Consider the following 11,265-nt stretch of genomic DNA (forward strand, 5'->3'; position numbering starts at 1 on the left):
GAACTGGAAACGGGGACCTTGTCCTCATGTATGGTGTAGGGAGCAACAGAAAAAAGAAACTCTGGAGCAATAGAAAAAAGAAACTCAAGTACAGAGGCCTAGGACCCTTTCGAGTGTCCAAGATCACACCTTAAGGGCCGGTTGGAATTGAGATAATTGAGGGCGTACAGAGGGTTACGTCAATGGGAGCAAACTTAAAAAATATTTTGGACCACTGACCCAAGAGATGCTCTTGCAAGAACATCTTTTAAAACAACGGAAAGAGCTCACAAAAGAAAAAATCCAACAAGCTCAAGAAGAGGCTAAGGCAAGGGAGGCCAAAGCCAAAAACAGATACTCCAAAAGAGAATGTTGCATGTGAACATGGCTTCACTAACACTCCTCAATGAAAAGGAACTAAACATTGAGCCCGCGCGCGACTCAAGGTGGGACTCTCTAACGGCTAAATGTCATACAACGAGCATTACATTGATAGATACGGGATCAAGTCATAACCGGATCTCATATATGAGACATGGGTAGCCTTAGATAAACCGCACCTTGAAACCACCAATGCACAAGTACGCAGTGTGCACTTGACAACTACGAAAAGCTGAGGGATTTTTAAGTGTTAATGTTTCCATCAAAAATAATTCCTTGGTTGGGAAGGTGTTTTTCATGTCTGCAGGTTCCATGTAGGAGGAAATGATCCTAGGACGATCCTGGATTTGTGCCAATAACTGTAATATCCAATGGGAGAAGAGGGCAGCACTGCTGAATAAGGGCAACAATGCATTTTCGTACCCTTATATGGAGCCCGATAAACACAGGGAAGCAGACCATGATTGAGGATATAGAAACACCAAGCACGATGACATTAGCTCCATGAAGCAAAAAAGGTAACAATTCCGCAATCCCTATACAAAAAACAGCCCAAGTCATGGGGTACACAACAATGGGTGCCTAACGGTCAACTTGGAAATCAGCTCCACAAGGATGAGAAGGGCCTCAATAAGGAATCAACAAGAAGGGTTCAAAATGGAGACAAGGTATAGAAATGGTCTTCACAGGTAAGTTGGCGATACTCCAAACAAAACAACACTCCACAAAGCATTTGTAAGTAATGGGTTCGAAAGGACTTACTAATGGCACAAGGTTATTACCAAGGCAATACAACAATATGGGTGCCCGAATTCCACCCATGGCCACCATTGCAAACACCTCTTAATACAAAGAAAAGGGCAGTAAAGGCATTCAGAACCAACTCCCCACTACAACAAATGCTAAGAGTGCACAAACATTGGTTTGGAGGAAGAAGCCAACCCAATAAGATGGGTTAAATATAACGAAACCAATACCTGTACACACCTCGATTGAGGAGATAGACAAGGACTTTGAAAGGAGGAAAAAGAAGGTGTAACAAATGGACAATAATTCAAGCCCCAATCCACAGGACTCAGTAGAAACACTATTCAATTGGGTGGAGGAAAGAATCAAGCCCTCTCATAGGAAGTTAAAACGCCTGCAACACCTACCCCCAGAACTGCCAAAGTACTACCTTGGTTTCCATGGTAATAAAAAGGTGAAGGTATCCATTAGTCACAAAATGGATACAAGGTAAAACTGGGTATCACTCACTTCTTTAAATGCATGTTTGAGTGTCTGAGCATGAGAAATATAGGGTATCAATCTTGCACACACATGGTCCAAAAAGGTTCACGCCATGAACTGGTACAAAATAGTTCACGTGGTGAACTAGTCCAAAGTGCTTCATACCGTGAAACGGTTACTTTTTCTGGACTAATCGTAGGAAGACATGTGGCATTCTTCATTAAGGAAGCCGCCCAGTCCGACGACTGTGCAATAAAATCAAAATTCTTTCCTTTTTTCCTCATTTTGCAATCGTCAGTTATCGTGTGCAGAACGCAGCAATCAAGCCTTCCTTGCATTGCCTTCCTCCTCACTTCTTCGAGTTCAATCAACACATACGGGTTGAGGTGGGAGCTTGGGCCTTTCCTTGTGTTTTCTTTTTTTTTCCATGTATTCAAAGCATTGATTGTAATCATTGAATGCCTTGGATGAACACTATCTTTGCATTTCAAACAATGTTTTGCATTTCGAAACAAATGTCTTTAATTGTCAAACAATTCATCATCATTAATTTCTTCGTGATCATCCTTGCACAAAACCCTGCTCTGTGGTCCAATCAAATAATGTATTCATCAAATTTATAAAAAACGAAACCTAAATACTTCACAAACAAAAACTTGCAAACTCACGACTACGGCCAAAACTTGCAAACTCATGGATTTCCAACTCACGGATTCATTGAAGTGACATTCATTATTTGAAGAAATTAGCCTTTGATGATGTACCTTTGTGTGGTAGGATTCTTGTCAAATGTTGTTGAGAAGGACCTATTTGTACATGCTTCTTCCCCTGTGCTTTTTATGTTTTTATGTATATTTAAGTGCTCTTTATGAAGTAGATATACATGAAGTACAAGAAGTGAGTCATATAGACTCTTATTGAACTGCTCTTATTGAACTGCTCTGTATTGAAGTAGCCACTTGTTGGTGAGGATTGAAAGAATTATGTTGACTTGCAAGGCTATAATAGATATCTTCACTAAGAATTGGAGATCATTAATTTTTGAAGATGGTAACTTCGTTTGGAGAGGTTTGTAATTTGAAGGAAAATTTCATACGATGACTTGTACCATTAACCAGGCTTTTTCCCACCATGGCCCCCCCATCCAGAGATGTACCTGGAAGTTGTCAATGGTGAGGCTTTGGTGCAAATGTTATCTAGTGCATGAGTATGGATATGTACTCATGGAGCGGTTGCTACATTAACATAGCCAAAAGAATATTAAGCTATAAGCTTAACGAAAATGGAATGGCTATTTAAGATTTTTGGGAGTTGTTTGATAGGCCATATGTGTGACTCCCTTGTATTTGTGTGTGTGTGTGTGTGTGTGTGTGTGTGTGTGTTTTTGTTACCACCTTGCAAGCAACAGGTTCTTGTGGCTATTCTCCTTTTTGAGAGAACAGGTTCTTATGTCTGCCCGCGTAGCTTCTGCACTTACACTTCACGTCCATTTGTTTTTTGTTCATGCTTTACATCATGATTATCAAACTTAGGTAAGACATAATGTAATTAAGTCCTTTGAGGATATGTTGCTCTTTGCACGTATTTATGATGATAGAAATGCATCTACAAAGGACATTGCAGGTCCTTCTGAACATAAAAGTGCAATAAAAATGAAAAGGACATTGCAAGTCCTTCTGACTAGAGAAGTGCAATAAAAAGAAAAGAAAAGGGAAGAAAAACTGTCAAGCGGGCAGTAGCCTCTTTAAGGCCTAGCAGGTAGAGGTAGGCCTCATATTTGGAGCAATCTAAATTGAAGTCTCTTGCCTCGATCAGATTCTACACAATGACCCCCTAATGCTCGCAAGGGGGGCATGTTTTAAATGTCACAAACAAGTCCACTATGCTTTTAATTGTCCATTCAAACAACACTCTTCAGGTGATGATAAAGGCAATGGCAAAGCAATGTAGCCACCAGCGCGCACGCTCACTTGTTGTAGAGGGGAACTATTCCAGATAATTCACTCAGTCATTCTATTAATGTTTATTCTTTCAATAATAGTTGTGAATATTTTCATTTTGATATGGGGGTGTTTGTCCCACATAACCTTATCTAGATGATGGGTGAAGTTATGAGATCCCATGTACATGTTTTATTTGATGATGGTAGTATTCTCAACTTTATTGATGATTCTCTTGTCTAGAGACTACGTATCCCAGTGGCATCGAGAGTGCGAGTGACCACCACTATATCAACCTCACTCAAGGCATGTCCCAATGTTGGCAAAGGAAGGTTCCTTAGGTCACTTTGAAGACCCAAGATTTTAAAGAAGAACTTTCTTCCTTGTTATGTGCCTTGACAACATAGATGTATTACTGGGCAAAGAGTGGTGTTTCCACCAAGAATTCACATTGTAAATATTGACTATATACATCATGTAATTACTTTTAAATATATTATGAAAGAGTTTTCCTTGGTTAGTGATTGAGTTTGTCCAATAAGCAAAGATTCTTCAAGTATTAGAGTGTCAAATGTAATTAATGATGATAGTCATATGTCCTATTGAGGAGGATGACTTTTCTTTCTAAACTCAAGAAGGAAACATAACATTTAGATCATTTTTCTAAACTCAAGAAGGACACGTATCATTTAGGGCTAGACTTATCCTTTATCTACTTGTTGAAAGCCCATGTTAGCACATAGAGCTTCAATTTGGCAATTGTAGGTCCAAATAGTTGTCTTAGCATTCTTGACCATGGCTTTAGAACAACACAAAAGTGAAATATTGAATTCCAAGCGTCCATGAACTTGCTACTCAAAACAAGGGTTGCATCATTTTGATCATCTATGGTCCTTCCCAAAGAGAGAGACAAATAAGGTCTATGGGCTTGTCCAAATCTTTCAGTTCTACCCTTAACATCGTCCTTCCTTTTTCATCATTAGGAGCATAGATATTCATCCCACTAAATATTCCATAACAATTCTCAATTCAAACTTTATTTTCATACATGGAGATACACTCAATTTTCCCTTGATGATCTTAAACACAATTTCTCAAATATAATGAGATAGATTCCAGACTCTATCGTTATCCATGAGTCCCCAGATATTCAACGAGATAACTTTCATGATTTAATTCTATTTTCATGCTTCCTAGCACCCATCTTTCCTTATTGGTTTAGGTTTTGTGTGGGAAATCTTTGGAAAATCGAACCCCCTCCTTTTTCATCCATGATATCAAATCCAAAGACTTGGGGCTATGACTATTGATGTGATATCTCACCTCATCTATATCTAACCCCCCTCCTTTTTCATCCACGCAATAAACAAATACACTTTTGGTGCTATACCCAATTGGTGCAAGACTCTCCCAACTCATAGATGCAAACTTTTTTGTGCCCAAGATTGGTTGGGCTAGACAAGTTACCTAGGAGGATTTATGTTCCCAAATTAAAGTCTTGAGAAACTTCTAGATCAGGGTGCAACAATGCCATTTCTTCCTCTATCTCCTTCGTCTCTTTATCTTTTCCTTGTATTTGTTCTTGTAGCTATTTATTAGGACCTTTGGGCCTACCCATGCTATTATTCTTTTTGAGGCTTTTCCCACCATAATTTGTCCTCCCAAAGTATTCTTTCCATTGGAATTGGCACTCATAGTTAGATTAAAGTCATGATTGGCCAACCTTGTTTGCCATTGTGTCTCATCTTATCCACATGTACCTTGAGCTTGCCCATCAGTTCTTTCCCATCTCATTGATTTTGGAAGGGAGCACCATTTAGGTGACCTCCGCCCCTCACTATCCCCAAAGGCCTTTCCACCTATCACCTCACCTCCTCATCTCTTTCACCAAAAATCGTAATTTTAGAAGTTACATTTTCTACTTTGGTGCTTTAGCTTCTATATATGAGAGTGCAACTATGAGGTGTTTCTTGCATGACTAAGTGATCATACCACTTTCAAGTGAATAATAGTAGCCTGAGGTAGACCTCTTTCATATTACTTTCCCAATGAGCATATGTGTATGCAAAAAAACTTTATAGGAGAATTAGATGCATAAACCAATCCATAATCCATACATGTTCCGTTTGAGATACCTATAAATTCTCTTGGTTGCCAACCAATGAGATTACCTAGATGCATGCATAATTTTTTACTCACAACACTCATAGATAATGATAAATCTGGCCTTATAATTGTGAGATAGATCAAGCATTCAACCAATTGCATGTTTAAGTTTGCATCAATTAACTTTGAACCATCACCTTTAATAAGCTTCAGGCTACTTCCATGAAAAGAATGGAGGTGCATATTAAACTTCTTAAGATATCAGAATCATAGTTTTGTTGTGCAATAAATAATCTTATTTGCATCTCTAATCACTCCATTTCCAAGATAATAATGGACCTCCCCAAGATCTTTCATCTTTTTATTTTATTTGCTAACAAGTTCTTGATTTGCATAATTGGCTTTACATTTTCCCTTAAAAAACCACTTGTGCGGCTGTAAAGTTTGATGTATAAATCAACCTTTGAGGATTTAACTTGTAGACCTTCTTGATGTTGGTGTAATTGAAATTGCTTCATTGTGACACATCTATACCTCCATGGTATGATGTTGGGGTTGGTTTGTACAACTTGTCATGCCCATTAAATACAACCATGCCCACTTATCATGCCATAAAATACAACCTTCGGCATCAAAATTCATAACCAATATTCATTAAAAATAATCTCTTACCACCACAGGATGACTATGTCCACATCTACTACGGCCATGAGAAGATGTTCTTCGCGTTATTTAGACATCAAGCTCAACATGAGCTAACACTCATGACGTGCCTAGGTGATTGTTCCATCTTTACACCACTGGCACGTTTGGTAGCCGACACAACGGATCTTCACCAATGATTCTATAGCTGGACTACACCATTGGTGTCCTAGGAACTTATTCGGCTAATTGGTTGGGTGAACAAGAAGATGTTTGTGTTTCGAGTAGAGGTCTAGTGAACATAGGTGTTAGTGAACCCACCTTGGGATTGTGGACCATGAGGGGCCATGGGATAATTCTAACCCATTGTTCAAAGTCTTTTAAGTGAGATGATGAACCCATCTTGGGATTGTGGACCATGAGGGGCCATGGGATACTTTCAACCCATTGTCCAAAGTCTTTTAAGTGAGATGATGAATCTGGTTTTCTACTTGTATATGCTTCTTCTGGAGTGCATTTTTTACAAGAGATTTTGTGCGACTTGTATTCATAAGGTAAAGTGATGTACTAAAACTACTTTAGCCTAATAGTGGTTTGGAAGATTTTTTACATTTAGCATTGTTGAGATTGAGGACATTGAGGACCTACCTGGGTGATATCTTCTGCACTTACAACATTGGATGGGTTGAGGACATTGAGAACCTACCTCAACTTGTGTTGTGGACATTGAGGACCTACCTAGGTGATATCTTCTGCACTTATGATATTGGATGGGTTGGTGAGATTATGGGCGATATGCCACAAATGGTCTACATGTTGTGTGATAGTCACTTTGGTGTACTAGAGTTATCGTATAGTTATAGTGCCAACTCATGTAATCGAGTTCACATTATAGACCGACCTTTGTATGTTATAGTAGGAGAGTGCTTTCCCTTATAGTATGTACTCTTATCTCTTTATGTTATGGTTGTGGAGAAGAAAAGAGAATACATGAGAATTCAGCCATCGATAACTCTTATGTGCTTGCTTGTCTATCCTTGTGCGTGTGTGTGTTTACTTTGCAAGCTCATACTCTCCCCCATATTCTTCTCATGGTATTAGAGCGCCGGTTCATGTGAAGAGCTCAAGAGGCAAGCAAGAGGTAAGAAAAGGAAGCGATACATGGGTAAGGATAATTTCATATCTTTTCCTTTGACTTAGAAGCAAATCTCTACACGTAGCTACCAGGCAAGAGCAGCAAGCAAGCACATCAATAAGATGCACTGTCACATCTTGAGGTGCCTTTCTTGTGCGATGAAGCAAAGGGGTAGTATATTGTGTGGAATAGATTCATAAGATCTTCGTGATTTTCAAAATTTGGATTCAAGGTTGTTTTGGGTCCCATTTTGGCCTTATAATTTTTCCACATGTACTCTGAGAAAGTGTCGATTTTGACTGTATATGCACAATTTCTAGTTCAGTGCAAAGTTATGGCAAAAATTTTATTGCAAAACAGCCTATATGTAGAGAATCTAAGATTTGCAAGTTGTTGGTGGATGTATATTTGTGTGATATAGTTACATTATAATAGGTTTACATTACCACCATTTTGTAGATTGCAGGTATGCTAAGTGTAGAAGCTTTTGCAAACACTATTTGGGAAGTTTTTGTAGGTATAGATAGTTGACAGCTTGTCACAAATTGTAAGCAAGAAGCTGGACAAAAATAATTTCCATGCTTGGAAATTCAAGATGACCAATTTCCTTATGGGAAAGGATATTTGGACTTGATCACAGGTGATAAAAATGAGCCAGAGATTACTGAAGAAAATCCCACCCCACAGCACAGGTGTAGGCATATAAAGCATAGCGTGAAGGATCTAGAAAGGTATTATACTGGTTGTTGCCTTGTCATATATCAGCGTGACAGCCAGATATTGTTGAAGAAAATCCGACCCCACATCACTTTTAGGCATAAATAGCATGGCATGAAAGATCTAGAAAGGTGTTGTACTTGTTGTTTAATCATATATCAGTGTGGACAGACTCTATGATTGTGTGCATATCAAGCTCAAAAGATGCAACTAAAGTACATAATATGACTAGAGGAAAGCTGAGTATAAATGATTACTCATTAAAGGTGAAAAGGCTTGCAGATGTCCTTGCTTCTAATAGAACACTAATATATAATGATGATATGGTATCGGTGTGACCTTGAATGGTCTTGGTAAGGAATACAGTCAGTTTCGACATTTGAGAGAACTTTCTTGATTTTCAAGATCTGATTGCACTCCCCATCCATGAGGAGATAAATATTGGGGGAGGTTCATCCTCCTCACATGAGTAAGCCTTCTACTTATATACAGATAAAGATAGAGGCACATTGTCATCTAGAGGACACGATGGTGGTCCATTTAGAAATCAAATCCAGAAACAAGAAGAAGAAGAAGAAGAAGAAGAAGAAAATCAAACTCATACAGGTAGAAGAGGCCACTCTAGAGGCAGGGGGAGCTAGAGAGACCGAGAGATGGTTGGCAAAAAAATAAAAATGCAAATAGCATGTATTATGAAAAATTTGTGCACATTGCAAAGAAGTGCTATAAGAAGCAGAATGATATTAAAAGTGAAAAGTTATAGCAAGACAACTATGCCTCATCCAGTAAACATGGTGATGATAGAAGTGAGTATTTGTTGTGGTACAGCACATGCTCAATTCCATGGCAAGAGATGTGTTAGGATTGAGAGATATTTGGTATATGGATTTTGACACCTCTAACCACATGGTGAGAGTAGTTTAAAGATATGTGGAAAATACAAAAGTCGAGGTATGTAGAAACAAGTGATGATACTAAAGTGCCATTGTTTATGCAAGATAGTAAAATGAAGTACCTGGTAGATGTACTTCATGTTCTTAATATTACAAAAAACCTTATTTCTATTGAATAATTGGTTAAATAGGGTCCGCAAGTGAGGCTCAATCCTCAACAAGAGTGCTTTGTGGAAGACTTCAAAAATCAATTTTACGTGGTTACAAAGGGCAATAGAAATAGTAGGATGCTTACTTAGGATGTTGACATGGTTGCAAAGGGTAACAGAAATAGTTAAATATTTACTCTGGATGTTAACATGCCTAAGGTGAAGGCAACCATGTTTGTGTATGAGACAGATATCATTGAAGATATTGACATGTGTGGCAAAAGCGCATTGGTCATGTGAATATATAGCAGCTAAAGTCTATGTAGGCCTAAAATATTGTTGCATGTTTGTCGAAGTTTGCATGCTAGCTTGGTTAGTAGGCCAAACATACTTTCCTCCATGAAAAGCATGTCAGTGTAAGGCCATTAGATGTTATACATTCTAATGTATAGGGATCGACCAAGACTATAACAATAGTCGGCTGAAGATACTATGTTACATTCATTAATGATCACAGTAAGAAAGTGTGGGGTCCATGAAAAAGAAAAGTGAGGTGTTTTCTCATTTTCAGAGATTTAAAGCCTTGGTTGAGAAGGAAAAAGGTATGCATATCAAATGCCTAAGATCGAATGACGGGATTGTCGCCAATGGTTTACAGGTTATGTGACAACCACTTTGGTGTGCTAGAGTTATGGCATAGTTATAGCGCCAGCTCATGTAATCGGGTTCACAGTATGGACAAACCTTTGTATGTTATAGTAGAAGAGTATTTTCACTTATAGTATATACTCTTCTCTCTTTATGTTATGGTTGTAGAGAAGAGAATAGAATAGCATAAAATCAAACATCCCTCTCTCTTGTGTGTTTGTCTACCCTTGCGTGTGTGTGTTTGCTTGCAACAAGGAGCTCAAACTCATCCTCTCCCTCCCTCCTCCCCACCCCCTCGGCCCCAATTCTTCTCAAGCATTGCCTTAACCTGTGTAGCAATTACTTCTTCTTTTTTACAACCCCATTCTATTGTGAAGTGTCAGTGCATGTATATTTTCTTTTAATGTCGTGCTACCAACAAAATTTCTTTGACATGTTCTCTCCTCTTTACCTAATCGTAGGATTATGATGCATGAAGCACACTCTTTCTCTACCAAAGTTTTAAAATCTAGAAAGCATCCGATTTTTAATTAAGAAAGCAAACCCTTACCATAAATGTCATAAAGAAGTAAGATCCAACAATAGAAGTAGCTTGACATGTTCCCTATAAGTTTGTATACATGGTCCACTACCTTTGCTTTGCTCTTATATAAGTAATTTGTTGAATTCGGTTCTTTGTTGCTTTACAAACAAAGCATTTGCAAACAAGTAAGATTAATTAGACGTGTAGCTTCTCGTTCATTAAACTATAATAGTGGCAGCCCAATATATGATTGAAAATGAACTAAGGATGTAGAGAATAAGGTAAAGAAGATTGAAATTGTTTAAGTACCATCATAGGTGGCTGCTCTACACAGTAATATGACTTTACTATACAGCGATATGATGGTTGCTATATAGCACTACTCTATTTCCTTGCACAAATCTATGAAAGTGATCTAGCTCAATTTACACGAGCAATAACCAATTGCACAAATCACAATTTGAATCACGGATAACATGCTTGTATTATTGTGGAGGTAGACGCAATAAAAGGTTTGAATTATACTAGATGCTTGTATTATTGTAGAAAGATATGCAGTACAAGGTTTGAATTATTAGGAATACTTGATTCAATCCCAACCTGATGCCCTCACAGAGAATGGAACTGATTTTGCCCTAAACTCTTTACAAGACGGGGGCTAATTACAGATCTAACATCTCACTAGTCATTGTATTAGAGCTCGAATCCTACCTCCCCGACCTTATCCGTGGCACCAAGATAACATCTTGGGAGTTCACCACCAACCATGGGCTTCTTGACCTCTCCGGATTAAGGGGTTTCGGACCCTCTACTCGTTGACCCATATTGCATCTTGCTAGGCCTTCTCTCGTTCATACATTGGTTTTCCTAGGTCCTTGAAAACAAAAGCCCAAATTGATCTTCCCAATTAGGATTTCCAAAT

This window comes from Cibotium barometz, chromosome 15 (genome assembly GCF_041138505.1).
Source record: "Cibotium barometz isolate CiBa-2024 chromosome 15, ASM4113850v1, whole genome shotgun sequence".
Classification (NCBI taxonomy): Eukaryota; Viridiplantae; Streptophyta; class Polypodiopsida; order Cyatheales; family Cibotiaceae; genus Cibotium; species Cibotium barometz.